The sequence below is a fragment of the Triticum urartu genome, chromosome 4 (genome assembly GCF_003073215.2).
Source record: "Triticum urartu cultivar G1812 chromosome 4, Tu2.1, whole genome shotgun sequence".
NCBI classification, from domain to species: Eukaryota; Viridiplantae; Streptophyta; class Magnoliopsida; order Poales; family Poaceae; genus Triticum; species Triticum urartu.
Window position 1 is genome coordinate 275520873 of NC_053025.1, and position 21067 is coordinate 275541939.

General features: G+C 47.9%; 2 long non-coding RNA genes across 3 annotated transcripts; both read left to right on the forward strand.

Moving 5' to 3' along the window:
- Window positions 1–4322: 4322 nt before the first annotated feature.
- LOC125551465 lies at window positions 4323–7770 on the forward strand. The gene is made up of 2 exons (XR_007302691.1): window positions 4323–4739; window positions 7173–7770. It is a non-coding gene; the product is annotated as an uncharacterized LOC125551465 (long non-coding RNA).
- A 7493-nt stretch (window positions 7771–15263) lies between these two features.
- Window positions 15264–20688, forward strand: LOC125551466. 2 transcript variants are annotated; one of them, XR_007302693.1, is made up of 5 exons: window positions 15264–17674; window positions 17795–17878; window positions 17953–18017; window positions 18095–19283; window positions 19371–20688. It is a non-coding gene; the product is annotated as an uncharacterized LOC125551466 (long non-coding RNA). The 2 variants fall into 2 exon arrangements; XR_007302692.1 differs by having other exon boundaries at window positions 18095–20688.
- Window positions 20689–21067: the final 379 nt, after the last annotated feature.

Consider the following 21067-nt stretch of genomic DNA (forward strand, 5'->3'; position numbering starts at 1 on the left):
TACTAGATACTCAAGATGTCCATAACCGGGGACACGGCTAATCATGATTAGTTTATACACTCTGCAGAGGTTTGCGCACTTTTCCCCACAAGACTCGATCTCCTCCGTTGGAATTCTCGCACTACATGGTGTTTGCGAAACGGATGACTGAGACATAGTCTTTCAGAAGCGCTAGCACCTTACGATGGGTAGACCGTACCACCTACATCCCCTACATCTGCTAGTCTACCACTGTAAGAGTTCGCACGACTTAGTCAACTATGCTAGAGCCCATAGTAGCTTGTGGCTGCACACGGAAGTTTCTAGCATGAATAATCTCAGTATCCCTTTGAGCCTGGGTGGCGGTCCCAAAGAAAAACAGTCAATCGCTGGAATACCCAGGTGCCTCAATCCACCCAGATGTGTATTTAAGTTGCCACCTTAGATAAACCATAAATTTAACAATCTCACATCTGTCATGGATACACTCACCCAATCCACGTCTACTGCATAGCATAGCATAATAAGCAACGTAGAAGTAACTCCCAAAGGTTTGATGATAAACAGGTAATAGATTCTACCTCAACTACTTCCCAAACCCACAATTTAATTAGATCCTAATCATGCAATGTGTGAGGATTGGTATAATGCAATAAAAACTGAGTAGTTGGAGGTATGATCAAAGTGTTATTGCCTTGCTGATGATCCGCAAAACCTAGCGATTCAAAGTAGCAAGCGGCGCACTCCGAGTACTCTATCGCAAACAAACAAGCATACAATAAGTACTCATCTAATGCACAGGTAAAACTCGAATAAGAGATCTAACCAGAAAGTTCAACTTAAGAACTCCGGTTGGCAAAAAGAACCAAATCAAACGAAGCAATGAAAGGCAAACGGCAAAAGAAATAATCTTCGTTTACTAATATGAAACTAGGGCAATTTTTACTATCGCAAAAACTTGTTTGAGTTGGTTAAACGGAAAGAGGGTTTCGAGACGAAACTCCAGGCGCTTGAATCGCCTGATTTCGATAAACAAGCGAAAAGTTAAACTAAAACGAACATCGGATCAGAAATCGCGATCAGAAAAATCATGGATTTAATCCGAGAAAAAGAAAAACGACGAACAGGTTAACGTACGAACGTTCATTAACTAGAACTAAACGAAAAATGCGTTCGTTAAAACGAACTGACGAGCGAACGCTCGCTAAATAAATAAACCGGAGAAAAACCTATCTATTTAAAAAACGAAAACTAGGGTTTTTCAAAAAAACCGAAACAGCTTTTTCTCAAAAACCAGCTGGCGGCTACATCGGCGGAGGCGCAAGGCGGCGGAGCGGCGGTTCCGGGAGGCGTGCGGCGGCGGCAAGCGGCGCGGCCGCGTGTAGCGGCGGCGCTGGGGGCGTGCGGCGGCGGCGGCGGTGTGGGCTGCAGGAGGGGCGGCGGCGCTTATAAAGGGGGCGGGGGAGGCGACTTGGGGGAGGGGTCGGCCTCGGGATGCGGAGTCCTCCCCGGACTCGGGCGGGGGCGGCGCTGGTCGGGAATCTGTCCCGACCCGGCGGGAGGCGGCGGCGGCTGGCTGGGCCGGCCGGCTCGGCTGGGCCCTTGGCCCAGTCGGGCGCGGGGTCTCTCTCTCTTTTTAAACAGTTTCGCTGTGACTAAAAAAATTCTAGAAAAAAATAAATAAAATCCTAAAAATGCCAAAACAAATTTTCTCCGTCTAAATAAAATATTTAGAATAGGATGAACATTTTTTTGGCTCTAAATGCAATTTTTGAAAATGTGCAATTTTTCCTAAATTCAAATAAATAGCAAATAAAACCAAAATAAAATCTTATTTGATTTTTTATTAAATCCTCAATACTTCTTTATTTTTTTGGGAAAGTCATTTTATTCCCTCTCTCATATTTGATAATAGAAATAATTGAAGATAAAATAAATAAAATCAAATGATCCTATTTTTCAAAATTTGAGAAAACTCAAATATGAAAATAACGAAATCCCCAACTCTCTCCGAGGGTCCTTGAGTTGCGTAGAATTTCTAGGATCAACCAAAATGCAATGAAATATGATATGCAATGATGGTCTAGTGTATAACATTCCAAATTGAAAATTTGGGATGCTACACCGCTCAATGTCACATTGTTGGTTGCCCAGCAAGGCTTGCCGGGCCATCTTGCCAGCTTCATGCCTGCTGACTTGACACGTCGCAGGACGGGTGTCATCTGTGAGTTTTCCTGTAGATAAAGGCTGCCATGTGGTGAATGGCTGCCACTCAGTTTCTTTGCGGCTTGACACCGCGTTGATCGATGATGTGGGTCATGCTGGAGTGGTTGGTGAGGTGGTCTCGACACCGTGAGTCCCAGCAGGCCCTACCGGCACACCTGGGTTGTCTCCTTCTGGGTGTGGCCTCGCCCTTTGTCGAGCTCCTCTAGCTTGATCCTGGTCCCTCTGATTTGTACATTGGTCCTTCGAATCTCTTAGTCTCTTGATCTCTGACTAGGATTGGTGCTTTCAATCTTGTTCCCTTGCCTGTGCACAATCTGGGCAACAGACCCAGGGTTTTTTGCATCGACAGAAGACCCTGGGCCTGCGCCGAACGCGTTGCCGAGCGTCGTGGAGGTAGGGCCTAATAAGTGCACAGGTGGGGTTTCTTGAAGAGGCTAGTCTCTTGAGATTTTTTCTGCTTCTTCAATAACCTTGATTCTGGGCCAGTTTCCGGTTTCCCTACCCGTCGTGTAAAGCCAATTTCTCGGACAAGTTAAGTACTTGTCTTCTACAGATCTTTTCACCTGTCTAACCTCCATCCTGTTCTACCTTCGAGTATTACCCTCTGGTATCTCAAGAATATCATGGAACTACATAACTTCCTATGAGTTCTTCATCTACTATTATTCCTCGCAGACTCCAATTTTCCACGGGTTCTGAGTTGTTAGACACTCGAGAACACCGATAATTGATTCCAATCTACACTTGCATTTCCATTGTTTTGTTTAACCTTTCTTGTAACCTAACATATCTAAGCAATGATAATTACCTGCTTATGTGAACACCCCGGTGTACGATCTCTGTCAGTAAGACCTTGTTACTATTGTTTATGACATTCCGGAAGCCACCGATTGACGAGAACTTTGCCTATTGTTCCGCCTCGTCTTAACGAGCAGGAAAATGGTTCTCTTCGTCCCTCGCTGTTGGGACCAACGTTGTTGCCAACATAACTGAGAGTCTATACTCTGACATGCCTTACTATCATCGCCCTTCCTACTTTTAACCCACATGGTGGGCCCATAACCCACAGTTCCACAGAATCAAAACCTGACTCTCATGTACACTCCTATTTCTAAAGTTATTCCTCATGCTTGGCTTCTTATGTAAATCCCGAGCCATTCTGATAGACGATCTATTCTGGTATCAGACGCGATACTTACTCTTGTTGTTCTGAACCCCTTTTCACACTCTGTTCCACACAACGGACGATTGTCTATCCGCTGGAGACTTCTTATTGTACCTTCTTGCTCTTGATGTGTTTTATTTGTTCAACTCGAGAGATACTCATGATTTCATTCATGGGATAATCCCATATGATTACCCCTTATATCATCCTATCATTGTCGAGCTTCCCCTTACATATTCGTATGTACGATGAAGACCCCGAAGAAAGGATGACGACTTCATCATGATGACCTGAAGCAGAGAAATGAATACATCAACATAGTAGATCGACCTCTTCAGGAAGAGCAACAAAGACCGAGAAGAACTGTTAGAAATTCGTAACCAGAACTTTCCACCTTGCTCCATCTCTTAAATCTCGGGACGAGATTTCTTGTAGTGGAGGAGAATTGCGACGCCTGGTTAATTAAGCTACAGTAACCCTCTACTAATGACGCCACATCACCATGATTACTATTGTTAGTCTCATGATAATTCAAACACGATTGAATTCAAAATTCAAAAATCAAGTCAAGTGGTAAAAGTTTTCAAACATAAAAACTAAAATGTTCAAAGTGTGGAAAATAATCCCAGGATAGTTGTCATGTTGAAACCCACATTTTTTAAAGTTTGGAATGCCCTTGTGGTGAATAAAACAGTGGCTTAAACAATAAATTAAATGCCTTTTATAAATAAAAAAATTATAAACTATTTTGTTTAGTGCCAAACTTTTTATAGCGGTAGCATATTTAGTAACACTAATTTAGGTGCTATTTAGATATTTTACATACCTAAAATATGTAGAAAATAAAATAGAAAACTAATAAAATAGGAAAGTTAAAGTAAAAAAGGAAAAGACTAAAAACACCTGTGTCTTTGGGCCATATGTGACCACAGTGCACATGGCCCAGCCCACCACAGCCTTTTACCCTTCTTCTGTTCCTCTGTACAGAGAAAAGACAGGGGACATGGAGTGGCACGTATCCACCCCCACCATGGCCGCTACCGTTGTCGTGTTGGGCATCCTGTGGTCCTCCTGGTGGATAAGAACGTCGCGCCCGACCCCGCTGAACCCTGGCCACTCCCTCGTCTCCTTCGTCTCCCACAATTGTAGCTGCGGCCGTCGTCCTCCCTACCCCGCGATAAGCCGTCTAGGAGGTTCCCCTCGTCTTCCTCAACCTCTTCCATGAAGATCTTGACGAGAGATGCATCGAGGCGACACATCGCTCCCCTTCTTCAGCCTCGGTTCCGTCGGCCCCCACCGCTGTCTCGCTGTTGTCTCGCGCTCCGGCAAGCCCCCAACCCATCTCGAGCTCGTCGTCGACCTCCCCTTGGTGAGCCTCGTTCGACCCCCTCCTTTCCCCACTCGATTCGTCGCCGTAAGCCGCCCCCACTGTCATGACCGGAGTTCCCCTCCGCGAGATCCTGACTGCGGCCGCACGCCCTGCTGCACACACGCCCCGCTGCCTTTGGCCACCACCACTACTGCGTGACTGCTCCCCTGGAGCCCTGCTCCGTCCGCCACTCCTACGTGTCGCTCCGGCCAAGGCCTCCCGCTAGCCATGGTCACCGAGCCTAGCCGGCCGCTCCCCGCACCTAGCCACGCCCGCTACTCGCCCCGCTAGGTGCTATTGCGTGCTACTACCTCAAATGTTGCTGCTGCTGGTGATGCATGCTTTGCTTCTGATGCTCCTAACTGTCGCTGCTTTGTTGTTGCTGCTTGTCGCACACTGATGCCGCTGCGCTTGCCCTGTGCTCCTACTGCTTGATACCACTGCCTAGAGCCGCTGCCGCTAGATCTGCTCCTCAATGCTATTGCTACTAGCTGCTGCTCAATTGTCGCCGGATGCTACTGCCTGAACATGGTATGTTGTATCTGTGTATCCATAGCGTGCACAGCCCTGCGCTTCTGGTCGGCTTAGTTAATTAGGGATAGGATAGTTTTAGGGATTAATTAGTGGCCAGATTAGCCTATGTGTAGATGACATGTGGGTCCCTTTCAATTAGATTAGTTTTATTCATTTGTTTAGGTACAACCTATGACATGTGGGCCACACCCTGCCCTTTTGACTAGTCAAAGTTGACTTGGTCAACTCGGATTAAAACAATTAAAATAAATCCAGAAATTTCAGAAATTGTTTTGAACTTAGAAAAATCATTAAAAAATAACTATAACTCGGATAAAAAACTTTTATACATGAAAGTTGATTAGAACAGCGTGACAAATCTGGATATGCCCTCCGTTCGTCTCTCACACGTCACTAGCATAGAGAACATCAAACTTTTCCCCTATGGTTCGTTTGTCCGAAAATGCCAAACTTCGGGAAAACATTCCCAGATGTTTTTCCCCTTCGGCCGGTATCGTTTAGTACTGCGTTAGAACCCCCTAGCTCTGTCAGTTGCCTGTCATGCATCTGTTTTCTCTGTATCTACGGTTTCATCCCCCCTCTTCTTCTCTGGTAGACCCCGAGACCACTGTCGATGCCGATGTGATCGACTACTCCATCGACGATCCTTCTTCACTTTCAGCGGAGCTTCCAGGCAAGGCCCCCCTTTGATCACCCCGATATTGCCCATTCCATTCTTTCATGCTTGCATTAGATTTTGCTACTGTAATTGATTGCTCCTTTTCTGATGCATAGCCTGCTTTTGTAACCTGCTTATTGTTACCTACCTGCTTATCCTAAACTAATTAGTATAGGTTGTTTAATGATCCCTCAGTGACACCTGCTTCATCATCGATGACCAGAGCCCGTCACCTCACATCACATCACACCCCTTTTGTTGCTCGACTCTGCAGAGCTAGTATCGAGTGCCGAGGGTGATACCTCATAACGCATTCCTGATGATACTTCTGTGGTGTAGCTATTCGGTCGTGGTCATCGAGGGTGATTCCTCCTTGACCACTCCTGATAAGACTTTGTCGTGCAACCCCACAATTGTGAACCTCGAGGTGGTTCCTCTTACGTTCACCTTGGTAATTACATCGAGTGGAATCCACCGAGGGTGATTCCTCAGGTTTTCGTCCTTGATGTTTTGGACACACGGTTACCCGGCCTTTACTTGAGACCATTTTTGAAGTTGGGTCGGCCCAGAGGGGTACCCGCGAGTCGATGTGAAAGTCGGGCGGGCCCGTAGAGGACCCGCGAGTTTTCTACGAGGCACGGCCGGGCATTCTGGGCCCTTGCCGTAGGTCCACGAGACGGGGCGACGGGGTCACATTATCGTGAGTATTTGATCGTCTCTGTGAGCCCCCAATGCACTAACAGGTTTGGGTATTTATTCTGAGTTGACCTCTGGCATTTACGCACTAACTACCAAGTGAGAATAGTTATGGGCCTCGACGTCGTAGTATCAGCCGAAGCTTTCTCAAAGGTCCAGTTCACCATTGTGGCACGGTCGGGTCGTGCTGGCCATCCGAGGTGGCGCTGGTATCCACCCTGCACACAACGACCTGGAATGCAACGGGCGTTGGGCCCAAGACCCCGGAGTGCTTAGGATGTAGACCGGTGTGGACCTCTCTGCTGAGCTTAGGTAGGGCTGCAACGTGTTGATCTTCCGAGGCCCGACATTGACCCGGAAAAGTGTGTCCGGCCAGAGTAATCAAGCGTGTTGGGTAATGTGGTGCACCCCTGCAGGGAAGTTACATATTCGAATACCGTGTCCACGGTAATGGACGTTTAGACTTATATCCTGATATATTGCAACTAGAACAGGTTACTTGAGAAATGTGATGGGTATGTGGCTCTAAGATTGCTTTCTTGCAGGGAGTCGAGGAGGGATCTCTGGGCGTTAATGCTACAACATGCTTGTTAATTAAACTGCTACCCTTTACTCTTCTACATGCTGCAAGATGCTTGGAGCTACTTGAAGATGCTAGTCTTCGATAGGCTAGGCCTTCCCCTCTATTCTGGCATTCTGCAGTTCAGTCCAGATATACATACCTTCCTTTGATACCAATGCATACTTAGTATAGATCTGGTGCTTGTGAGTACTTTGAATGAGTACTCACGGTTGCTTTGCTACCCCTTTTCCCCCTTCTTTCTTCTTTCCGGTTGTTCCAATCGGATGGTGGATCCCAAGAGCCAGATGCCACCACCGACGTCTACTACTAACCCGGATAATGCTTGCTACTACGTGGAGACCGCCGACAACCAGGAGTAGTTTAGGAGGTCCCAGGCAGGAGGCCTTGCCTCTTTGATTGTTGTTGCTTTTGTGCTAGCCTTCTTAAGGCAATCTTATCTAACTTTATGCCTATACTCAGATATTGTTGCTTCCGGTAACTCTTGTGTACCGAGCTATGTATTCGAGCCCTCGAGGCCCCTGGCTTGTAATGTAAAGCTTGTATTATTTCATTTGTGTCTAGAGTTGTCTTGTGATATCTTCCCGTGAGTCCCTGAACTTGATCTTACACATTTGCGTGTATGATTAGTGTATGTTTGAATTGGGGGCATCACAGGCCCGTAAATGAGTTCCGTGGGGATAACTGCTTCTGCCCCGTAGACCAGGGAGAAGGGAGTCTACCCGGTAGCTTGGTTTCGTGTCATTCTGAGGGACCAGAAAACTATCGGTAGCTCCTCAATCCACCGCCTACCATGCTTCTCCAGCGTATCAAAGGTTCTCGTGTTGAGTCCGCGTAGCACTTCAAGGTTCACCCCTCTCAGCATGTCCATTGCTCCGGGGTGTGCCACAGAGGCAAATGAGATATTGAATCCGAGGGCATGAACATATTAAATGAAGGCGTGGCTCCTGAACTGGGTGCCATTGTCGGTAATGATCCTTGCCGGAACTCCAAAACGACACACCGGCTCTTTCGAGAACTTGATAGCTGACTGAGCAGTCACCTTTATCACGACAGTCACTTTCGGCCACATTGTAAACTTGTCGATAGCAACGAATAAGAATTCAAAGCCCACGATTGCTCGGTGGAAGGGGCCGAGGATATCGAGCCCCCAGACCGAAATTGGCCATGATAGAGGGATTGTTTGAAGAGCTTGGGTAGGCAGGTGGGTTTTCTTAGAATGGAACTGGCAGGCTTCACACCTGGTGACTAGCTCGACCGCATATTGGAGGGCTATGGGCCAATAGAATCTTTGTCGGAATGCTTTCCCAACTAATGCCCTTGATCCAATGTGGGAGCCGCACATGCCTTTGTGTATCTCAGACAGTACTTCCTTTCCTTCTTCCCAACAGATGCACTTCAATTTCACACCGTTGGGCCTCCTTCTGTATAGAATGTCATCGACAAACTGATACATAATGGCCCTACTTGCTACTTTTTCAGCTTCATCTTGGTCGCCGGGAAGCTCTCCGGTCTGGAGGAAGTGGACAATGTGCCTGGACCAAGTTGGAGCCTAGGGCTCATCAACAAGGACTAGTGGCACCTCCTCTGCTGTGGGAGCACATGCCTCGTTCCTGGAGTCTATTGGCCCAGCTGGAGGGTGTGGTCTGGTAGGCTGTGAGGAGTTGTTTTTGGTAGGGTCTCTGCCAGGAGGGGACGGCTCTACTGGGAGAGGCTTACTGGTGTCCAACTTTCTCCTTTTCCGGGCCATTATTGCTGGGGATACGGAGGGCTGGGCAAGATGGAGAACGAAAGTCCCTTGTTCCATAGGAAGCTTCTACGTAGCACACTTTGACAGATGATCAGCTATGTTGTTTCCTGCACGGGGTATGTGCTCTGTTTGCAATCCGTCAAAGCGCTCCTCCAATCTCCTTACTTCCTCGACGTATGCCTCCATCAATGGACTTTGGTAATCTTTGTTGACTAGTCTCACCACAAGCTGTGAATCTCGTCGAATGATCAGCTTCTTAATTCTCAATCCAGCTACAATTCTGAGCCCGACAAGGAGCCCTTCATACTCAGTTGTATTTTTGGTTGCTTCTTCCTGGGCAAAATGCATTTGGACGATATACTTCAAGTGCTCGGCGGAGGTGGTGACGAGAAGCACACCAGCTCCTGCACCTTGTAGGGAAAAAGCACCATCAAAATACATAATCCATTCTTGGGGTGATTCCTTGCCGGGGATAACTGTCTCTATCACTTCCTCATCATGGCTTGGCATTCATTATGCAATAAACTCTTCCAAAGCCCTGCTCTGAAATTAGTTTATGTGCTCTCAAACCTCAACCGAAACGGGATTACTCCAAAGCCCGCTCCACTTTTTAGTCGGTAGCCTCAGGGTTTCGGAGTATCCTCTGCAACAGAAAATGAATGACAATCATGATCTCGTGGGCTTGGAAGTAGTGGCGTCGTTTCCTTGAGGCCATGATGAGACCAAAGATCTACTTTTCCACGCTAGAGTATCTCTATCTAGATGCCTGTAACAGGGAGCTGACGAAGTACATTGGGCACTGCACCACTTTCTTCCTTGTCGCGTCCTTGGGGTTGCCCTCATTGTCGTGCTCATTGATGTCCTGATCCTTCTCTAACTCTGCCAGTCCTTGATCACTCTCTGCCTCATCCACCTCTCGTGGCGCTACCAAAGCTCCATTGACCACTTGGTTAGTTGCCTCTAGGTACAACAACAACGGCTCCGGGGGTTTAGCATCAACCAAGGTAAGCACAAATGACAAGTAGGCCTTCAACTCTTGCAAAGCTGCATCTACTTCCGAGGTCCACTTCATAGGCCCTGCCTTCTTCAAAATTTTGAAGAACGATAGGGCACGCTCGGGAGACTAGGAGATGAACCTCCTTAGCGCGGCAAGGCATCTTGTCAGACGCCTCACATCCTTAGCTGTCCTTGGCGCTTGGATCTGCTCGATGGTTTTGATCTTCTCGGGGTTGGCTTCGATCCGGCGATGGGACACGAAGAACCCAAGCAGCTTGCCGAAGGGAACACCAATTACACACTTCTCCTGGTTGAGCTTCAAATTAATCTTGCAAAGATTAGCAAATGTCTCCTCCAAATCCTGTATAAGGGTGGCTCAATCGTTGGTCTTGACCACAATGTCATCCATATAAGCTTCAATGTTTCTGTGCAGCTCTGGCTCCAAACCAGTCTGGACTGCCCTTGCAAAAGTGGAACCGACACTTTTAGTCCGAACGACATGCGGACGAAACAGTACGTACCAAATGTAATAATGACCGACATCTTCTCTTCATCTTCCTCGAACATGAAGATTTGGTGATACCCAGAATATGCATCTAGAAAGGAGAGAAAATCGCAACCTGAAGTGGAATCCACAATCTGATCAATACGTGGCGAGCGGAACGGGTCCTTTGGGCAAGCTTTGTTGGGATCTGTGAAATCTATGCAAAGCCTCCACTTCCTGTTAGCCTTCTAGACTACCACTGGATTTGCCAACCATGTGGGATGCAACACTCCTCTGACCAAACCAGCTGCCTCAAGTTTCTTGATCTCTTCCGTAATGAACTGCTGCCTCTGTAAGGCCTGCTTTCGAACTTTCTTCTTGACAGGTCGGGCGTGTGGGCAGACAGTAAGCGTTGGCAGGACCTTCTTCACTTGGGGTGCAGCGACCTTGGATTTCTTGATGCTTGGACACTCCGGCACGTCATCAACATGTGTCGTGTACTCGGTGGGGGCACGCTTCTCGGACTCCTTGCCGGAGGCCCTTCAACCTCCCTTTTTTCCTTTGCTTTCCTTGGAGGGATCCACTGCTGCCGCTACCTCTGCTGCGACAGCATACCAGTACATCTTGTCCACACAAATGATTGTATCCTTCTCATCTGATGAGATGCTGATGACTCCCAGTGCCCCATGCATCTTCAAGGTGCTGTAGGCATAGTGGGATGCTTCCATGAATTCAGCCAAGGCCTGGCGCCGTAGAATCCCATTGTATGGCAGGGGGAGATCGACCACATCAAATACAATCTTCTCAGTCCGATAGTTTAGTTCTCCCCCAAACATTACCGACAACGTGATCTTTCCCTTAGGATGGTCTTGCCGGGATTAACTCATTGAAACGTGTCGGTAACCTCTAGATCTTTGTTGGGGAGATCAGATTCAGCCTAGCCCCGCCATCCACCAACATCTTTGTGACCTTAGGGTTGCGAATTGTTGGGGAGACCAACAACGGCATGCACCCTACCGCAGTGGTACGGCTAGGGTGGTCCTCCTCGTCAAAGATTATGTGCGTACAGGACCACTTGAGCGGCTTGCGAGCCTCTGGCGCTGGTTCCACGAAATTGACTTCTCGTGCCCACCGCTTGAGCTAGCGGTGAGAGGTGTGCATAGATGCACCCCCGTCAATGATGGGCGTCAGTGGCCATCTGAAACTCTTGCTCAATGGTTTCCTCTTCGTCCCCTCCATCACTCTCATCATCACAATCTTCCATCTCTCAGCCTTTGTCAGGTTTTCCTTGGCACCGAATGGGTTTGCCTGGGTGATTTACATCACCACCTCGGCCCTTACCGCCAGCACCATTCTTACCTTTTTCCTTGTGACGCTTCCCATACTCTGCTATTTGTCTCTTGATAACACTCTTGAAGTTCGTGTCCCTTGGTCCGATGAATCTTGCAATACGGCCCATCACCTTTCCCGGCTTTCTCGGCAGCAGCGGCTTCCTGGCAGTCAGCACACGCGGCAGCTTCCTTGCCGGGGGCCTCATCTTTGGCCTTCTTACCGGTACAAGGCATGCCCGATCCTTCAATAGTCGTCACTGCCTTATCCCTTCGCTTCTTACTGCGCTTCTTGCTCTTCTTCTGGCTGGTTGATTCATCATCATCTTCTGAATCAACATTGGTGCAATCTTCCTCTTCGGGTAACTTCCTTCCCTCCTCCATCCGAGGACACTTATCCATTAGGGTGTAGAGCTCCTACACAGTCTCGGGCAACCACACGTTCATCTTGGAATGAATTCGGCGGTTGCGCACATTGGACTGGAAGGCAGCTATCATGGCTACCGTATGGATATTTGGGATATTTCTTTGAACTTTGTTGAATCTCTATAAATACTTACGGAGGGTTTCTCCTTCCTTCTGCTGGAGGAGCTGCAAGTCGCTGGGTCGGCCTGGCTCTTGATTGCCTCCAGTGAAGGTGCCAATGAAATCGTGGCATAGGTCATCCCATGACGAAATGGAGTTCTCCGGCAGGTGCATCAACCAAGACCTCATATTGGAGTTGAGGGCCAAAGGGAAGTTGTTAGCAAACACCTTCTCATCTCTTCCCCCGGCATCCTGAACAGCGATGGTGTAGATGCTCAGGAACTCTGCAGGGTTCAACCTCCCATCGTACTTCTCAGGTATCACTGGCTTGAACGTGCGAATGGACGGCCAACGGACTTGCCGCAACTCACTAGTGAAGACAGGGCAGCCAACCTCGAAAGGTAGGCACCCGCCAACACCGAGCGCGGGCTCGTCAACATAGGGGCCGTCGCACCCATCGGTCCGGCGGAGGTCATCGCGGCGTTGCTCGGCAACGACGCGTGCGCCTCCTCTCCGCCTATCCTCTGGGGCTCGTCGTTGGCCTGGACATGCTCGAGGGTCAGAACAGGCCATCAAGATGTCGTGGAGGTCTTGATTATGTTGCGCTCGAACTGGCTGCCATGGCAGGGACCGCACCGTGGTGATGGCCCCTTCCGTACGGTCAGCAGCGTGAGCCGTTGCTATCGCTTAGGGAGGTTGCGGTGGGCCAGCTCGCCGTGAGCACCCAGGTTTGGCGAAACTGACCAGACTTTGGATGGTGGCACACCATTCGTCCATCTGCTCGGCCGCTGGTGGAAACCTCAACAATAGTTGAGCCCGCGCCATGGCCTCCGAAGCTGTACTTGGCAGGGAAGATGATGAAGTCGGTCGCGCCGTCGCTCAGCTCTGGACAGTGCCAGCCGTGGCAGCACTGCTCCCCCGCTGCTGCTGCGGGGAGGCCACCTGGAGGTGGTGTGGTGAAGGTGCCTGAGGGCCAGCGGCCCTGTCGGGCGCAACAGCTTGATCGACCCATCCCGGGGGAGGTGCACGCGCTGCGGCCGCACCCATGCTGGGAGCAGCCAGAGGGCGGGGATCCGCCCCGGTCCGCGCACCGTTGCTGCAGCTGTGCCCGTCGGTGGGAGAGAGGGGCGCAGATGGTGTAGCCCCGTCACCCGTACCTTGGGGAGCATGGCTGCCAGGGTGTTGCCAATGTTGCTCTCCTCCGATGCCTCTGGCTCTTGTGTCAGGCACGGGGGACGTGGTGACAGCGCCGCCTGCTCCGACCACATCCCCAACGACGTCCATGTCCTCGTGTGTCTCCACACATCCCACAGTGTTAGAGGCTGCGGACGGCGGAGCCTTCGAGGTGGATGGGTGAGCCGAAGGGCCGGATTTCTTCTTTGGCGCCATGGTCAATGGCGCCGTCAAAGATGAAGACGGTGAAGAAGATGACATGCTGCACACGCCTTCAGGTTCGCGCACGTGAGTCCTCTACCGGGCGCACCAAAGATGTGGTGGAAAACCACGGCCACCTATGGGACCAGGAGGCCCCTTGCTGGTTCGGCAGGGGGATGTCGTGTTGCACAAAGAGCAGACGAGCATGGGGCAGCATGGCAGAGATCACGCAGACAATTTTACCCAGGTTTGGGCCGCCATGAGGCGTAAAACCCTACTCCTGCTTTGGTGGATTGATGGTGGAAAGCTGGTGGTGGAGCGTAGAACACTTGCCCGGCAATGGTTGCCTCAGGGTGGCAGTGGCTACGCGTGTATGGGGGTGTGAGTTATCCAATCTTCTAACCCTGTCTACGGTTGCCATGGGCCAACTTTTATAGAACAAGGGGTTACCACAGTGGCAAAGTAGTCATTACGCACTGATAAGATAGCAAAAAGTGCTATCATACCTAACTCTACGGGTTGATAGGGCGCATTAAATTCATCGCTCAACATCACATCGTTTGTTGCCCGGCAAGGCTGCCATGTGGCGAATGGCTGCCACTTAGTCACTTTACAGCTTGACACCACATTGATCAACGACGTGGGTCGTGCTGGAGTGGTTGGTGAGGTGGTCTCGTCTCCATGAGTCCGGGAAGGCCCTGCTGTGACACCTTGGTTGTCTCCTTCTGGGTCTGGCTTCGCCCTTTGTCGGGCTCGCCTGCCCAGCAAAGGAGGCCTTCCCCCGATGGTGTATTGCTCCTCTGGCTTGATCCTGGTCCCTCTGGTTTGTACGTTGGTCCTTCGAATTTCTTAGTCTCTTGATCTCTGACTAGGGCTGGTGCTTCAATCTTGTTCCCATGCCTGTGCACAGTCTGGGCAACAGACCCAGGGTTTGTTGCACCGACATATAGTGTTGTATTTATTTATAATTTGGTTGCCAAATCTCATGCGTTCAATGCACGTGTACCTTACTAGTATTATATCTAGTATAACATGTTCATAACCACACCATGTGTATCACCATTATATATATTCATGCATGCGTCGGTTTAAAACACTATGATCTCTTGTTCAAATATCCGAATCCACTTTTTAAAATGAATTATGATCTATGTTAGTCTTTTACACCGACACAATCCTCTTCTCTTTGTAGCTAGCACTAACTTTCTCTCATTCATGCATACGCCCGCACCCCTCTCACCCTCTCTCAGCAACCCCTCCGTCGCGCACTTTCGTAATTTCTCTTTAGGTCGTTCACCCATTGTCGTGGAATTGTCACGGCAGATGTCCTAGCAAAAGGACTTAGTCGTAGGGCCATCGCAACTAGGAAGCTTAAAGGGGTTAATCGGGACAAAGTGCACGAGTGGTTTTATACTAGTTCGGTCGCTTACGATGAAGGTAAAAGCCTACGTCTAGTTGTGTTGATATTGCTAGGGTTTCGATTACCAAGAGGCTAGTTCGCCGGCTTGGTTATCGATCTCTTGTTTCTTGCCCTAAGCCGCCACCAGGTCGTCCCCTTATATACACGGGTTGACGCCTGTCGGCCTACAGAGTCCCGGACGGCTCATAAAGCGTGTCCGGCTCGGTGACTTCTTTTACATGCCTTTTCTTACAAGTCTTTCCTTACATATGGCGGTTTACAATATTGGGCCTTAATCCGCCTCTGGGCTTAGGCCTTCTATAAGCTTTAATAAACTATCGTCTGTATTGTTTTCTGGACTTCCTTTGTGACCCGTCATTGGGACTGACCAGGCCCCTCCTGGGCGGGTCATAACTGATATCTATATCCCCAACATTAGGCCCGAGGTTGACATTGAACTTTGTTCTTTGTCAATCTTCAATACTTAGAAATAATCCGTCTTCTTGTCTTCACAGAAATTTTGTAACCCGCCATGACGTTATCTCTTGAATACACAAAAAACTATCATGATGTCATCTTCTCAACGGATCTTCGTCTTTAATGCTTTCTGAGAATCGAAGCGCCCATTTGGTTGGATAAACATTATATGGGTCTTCCTCGTTTTTCGCGCCCGCCTGTTCACTTCTCTCCTTATAAATAGGCACGCTCCGGTCTTCTCATTCTTCTCTCTTCTTCATCTTCTTCCTCTCGCAACCCCCGCTGCTGCTCGAGCCCCGCCACCGTCGCAGAGCATCTCGTCGTCGTCGACCTTGGCCGCTGCATCAACCAGAATAGGTCTAGAGAACAACGGCGACCTTCCGTGGAGGATTCGTGGCCGTAAGTATTCGCCCTCCTATTCCTCAGATCCGCATCTCGGTTTTCCGCATGTTCTTCGTAGTTCTTCGCGGTTCTTCGCAGTTCTTCCACTGCCACCTCTTCTTGATCCAAAAAGATAGATATTCTTGTGCGGTAGCTATTTGGTGCCTACTCTTGACATTGGTAGATCCCTTTTTGTGGTACAAAGGCCGCATTAGGGCTGATGCCTTCATCTGTGCTATATTTTTAGGTCTAGAAATTTTTTCATTTTGAACGGCCATTTGATCCATAATAATATCTAGAAGTTAAGAAACATGTTTGTCTCCACACTTAATCAATTTCGTTGCTGGTATTTCTCAAATGTCTGTAGTCATGGCGGCTTGCGGCACTGTCTTACTTTTCCTTATATGACATTAGCCCTTACTTAAGCCGCCATTACTCCCCTGTACCATTATCACTTAATTTAACCATTATCATTGAATTGAACCGGCATGTTGCTTTCCTTTCAGTTCGCTTTTGAACATCATGCCGTCCAAAGCGTCGACTGTGTGCAACTGGGTTCCCTCAATAGTCACTGAGGACACTCTGAAGGATTTCTTTACCATAGGTTTTTTGCTAGGGAAGAATATTATGTCCTACCGTGCGCCTGACCCGGAGGAGGAACGGCCCAATCCAGAAGATGGTGAAGTTATCATCTTTTCTGATCACATGAACCATGGCTTTTCCCCACCCGGCTCAAAGTTCTTTAGAGATGTCCTCCATTTTTTCAAACTCCACCCTCAAGACCTCGGGCCTAATTCCATATCTAATATCTGTAACTTCCAAGTTCTCTGCGAGGTGTACCTTCAAGAAGAAACGACTTTAGAACTCTTTAGAGAGTATTTTTATCTGAACCATTAGAATGAGTGCACCAATGGCCCTAGCCTGGAACTTGGAGGTATCTCAATTCAGCGTCGACAAGGTGCCGTCTTCCCCCTAATAGTCTTGCCAAGTCATCCCAAGGACTGGAATCAGACTTGGTTTTATTGTCAAGACACTTCACCAGCAAATGAGCATCCATTGCCGGGTTACCGCTTAGAGCGTCTTGACTCCAAATTTGCACTCCCTAACAAACTCACTGCCGCTGAACGCAAGAAGATGATACCATCCATTTAAAAGGATTAATGCTTTACTGGGGAACGGCTTAACCAGAGTTGACTTGACCTGTTGCTGGGTTGCGTGGCGGGTCATCCCTCTAAGCCGTCGATCAAAATTGATGTACGAGTATGGTGGAGGCCCAGATGACTCTCTTCGTCACAGCTCCATTCAATTAACTGAAGAAGATATTGTTTCAATGTCAACCCTTCTGGTGAATGGAAAATACGAAGACTGCAGTAAAGTCGGGTTAAACCCCTTCTGCAAGATTAACCTGGTGCCAGAGGTAAAGAAACTCTGGCCTTTCATCTTGCTTATATGTTTATAGGCTAAATCTGATTTCTGGAAAGCCAAGTACGACCACGAAGCCGCCAAGAAAGCTAGAGCCGCCGCCATAACCGCCAAGAAGACAACCCGGAGATCTAAGAAGAAGAAGAAGAAGAAGAAGAAGAAGAAGAAGAAGAAGAAGAAGAAGAAAAGCACGGCTGAGGATATGTTGAAGCTTGATGATACTTCTGAGTCGGAGGTAGCCCTTGACTCCCTTGGCCAACTTTTTAATAATCTTATTTACACTGATCATTGCCAGGACGACACAGGGGCCAGTTAGGCCGTGGAAGAAGAGGTAACTATTTCCTCCAACTCAGCCCATTTGCCAACACAGAAACTTCGAGTCGTAACCCGGAAAGTAAGGTTTTCACACCCTTTGGCTTATCTGGACCCTCATTTTCTTTTGAAAAAACAGCAACATGAGAGCCGCCGTCAGACCTAGAATGGTGATGAACCGCCTGCTGTTCTTCAAAAAACTCCTTAAAAACGCCAGAATGAGGTTTATTTCTTCGCCTTTTATTTTCCACTGATAGATCTTCTCCCTTGCATTACTAACTTTATTTATCTTTGCAGGAGGTGTCTCGCTCTTCTGGCGACTCATCTCAAACTCAATTCACGGCCTTTAAGACTGCCCCTGGGTAAGGAAGAAATCATCATTCCTCCATGTCTTTCAAAACTGCTTTTTATACTAACTGTTTGATAATATCCTTCTTAGTGGCCAAGCCAAGTCTAAGAAGGCTAAGGTGACTAGGCCAGCGGAAGACCCGCCAGTCCTTGCACCTGAATCAACCATGCCACCTTCTCCTCCGTTAACTGAAGCACCACAAGACCCGGTTGCCAATGCTGAAGTAGCTCCTCCTGAGCCGTCAGTTGACGATACTATCGTTAACCCTTCTGCTACCGGTCCATCCAGCTCAGCCAACCCACCATCGCCGTCAGCCCAGGACGTTCTGATCACTGGAAGCCGCTTTGTTGAGCCGGGGAATCCCACTGTGTTGGCTCGTCACACGGCTAAAAAAGAGGCTTTGGAGAGACAAAAAGTGTGTTATGATGTTTCACATTATAACCATCTGAACGCCAACGACATATTGTCCGGCTATCTCAGCCACGTGCACTCCAGCCGTGACTCAGAAATTGAAATGGTCAAGCAGTTGCAGCTGAAGTATGAGATATATTTTTCCGGCTTACTTATATTCTGCCAGCCCCCAAATCTGTAGATTATGATAAAACCTGAATGATATGTAGACTTATGATATAGGCTAAAACTGTACCTTTAGATTTTTCTGAAGTCCAATAAATTAGAATAAACTTCACCTGTAGTCCCCAAGGGCCGGTTCACTTGACCATAAATGAGCCGGTACTTTGAATTTCATAACTATCTTGTGCCGAACTCAATAGATATTGTAGTCCGGCTTACCCTTGAGAAACTTGCTGAATATCATACATTAGCCCCCAAGTGCCAAGTGTTATTACTTTGTAAAGTACTTGGGACTTGAAGTATAGTAGAGTCATAAGAATTTGTTTTGGCATACATTAGCCCCCAAGTGTCAGGTGGTTTTGCAGTTCAAAGGCACTTGAGACTTGAATCTTGAATCTTGAGCTTTGCTACACCTGTATATGTTTTGCAAACGCCCTATCTGAATTGGGTTTGCAATTGACTAACGCTAAGACCCGGCCGGCGGATCAGGAGGCAGAAATCAAGGCTGCTGACTCCAAGCTTCAATTAAGTCTTGTTGAGACGGAAAAACTGAAAAACAGCTTGACTGCCAAGAAGAAAACCTGGGCTGAAGAGAAAACACTGCTGACACAACGCGCCGAAAAAGCGGAAGCAGCTCTTGAGGAGGTTACTACAGAGCTGGCCAGTTTAAAGAATAGGGTATCTCAAATGGTGTCCGCCATCTTTAGTAAGCCATCTGTACTAACCTTTTGTACCTTCTACTGAGCTGGAATATAAACCGCTAGCTGACCCTTTGTTTACAAAACATGTGCAGGCCCACGAAGCAAGAATCTGAGCCAAGACAACATGACTAGACTGAAGGCGGTGTATACCTTAGTGGATCAATTGTACATTGGCGCACAACGGGCACTTGCCGCTATTTCTCCTGCCAATCAAGGACCCAGCCGGCTCAGTGATGTCTTAAAAAAGCTGTCAATCTTACCCGCCAGGTTCCAAGAAGTTAAGCGATCCTGTGCCAGAGCCGGAGCTTTGACTTCCCTGAGCCACTCCAAGGCTTGGGTGCGAGATCTAGACCCGGCGGCTGTAGCCAAAGGATACCCACGGTAAAGGAAGACGGGTCTCTGTTTGAATAGGATGACTTCGTTGCTTGCGTGAGGGAGGTGCGACCTCAGGCCACCATTCTCGGAGATGAAATAAATATCGATAAATACCAGCCGGGTTTTGATTTGGACAATAAGAAGATGGCGACTCCCTCCTACAAGGTGACCAACATTATCCCGCCGGTTCATCAACATACATTTGCTCCGGATGTTGATCCAGCCGGCTTGATTGATGAAGAAGTAGAATTTATTGCTGTGAACGGTTTTGACTGGTCAAAACCCAGCTTCCAATCAGCATAAGGCGGTGAACCGGTGAGGGAGGAATGAAAAACCATCTTCATGGGCTTTTAAAACCCTTGTAATAGGTTAGTTTTGAAAACACTGCCTATTTTGCCTATGCCATCGCGCATAAGACACCGTGTGTTACTCTGTGCTTTCTGATGTTAATATATGCATCATATTTATGGTTATCTCTGCAATACTCCAGCTCTGTTCCTGTAGATAAAAGGGAAAAAACTGGCTTGGCGGTTTAGTACCGAACGGGTCAGAACACCCGGTTTATAACCAATATTTTATTATAATAGCGGAAAAACAGAAAAACAGATGTGAAAATATCCAAGGTTGAAACAACCTTTGATTAATATAAAAAACAACTGTTCTTCAAATAACAGTCAAAACTGTATTTCTTACCTCTGGACCACCGGTTTATGTGATCCGGGTTATGAGGTTGATGATCCAAACCTTTTGAGAAGTCAATGCTTATGTATGATTGATGATTTTAATGCCTTAGCAGCTTATTGTAAAGTAGTTAAGCCGGTGAAAAGACCGTTCTGATTTGTTGAAAATTGAGACAATAACAAATCAATAAGACAAATAAGACGAATAATAGTTGGTAATCAATACAAATTAACCTTGTAGTTAAAGGTTGGGGTTTTCTGATTCGAATACGATCAGTAAACCGGACCAAAGGGGTTAAGCTAATATTCAACTACGACCATATAGCCCCCAGTGGCTTTGGCGTTGCGCCGATCAAAAGGGTACCGGCAGCTATGTTCTCTTTGGTTCGAATACGACCTATGTTTGAACAGGAACCCCCCAAATGACCTTGAGAGGTTTTTAACGACCCTGATTCGAATACGATCCAAGTCGGACCCAAAAGGGGTTAAGCTATGATTCGAATACGATCAAGAAGCCCCTAGTGAGTTTTGGCTTTTGAGCCAATCAAGAGGGTTACGACAGCTATGTTCTCTTTGGTTTGAATACGACCTATGTTTGAACAGGAAGCCCCCAAGTGACCATGATAGTTTACATCTAGATTCGAATACGATCATAAGCCGGACCAGAAAGGTTAGACTTGATTCAGATATGATCAGCTCCTTAATAGTGATATTAAATAAAGATAGTAAAGATA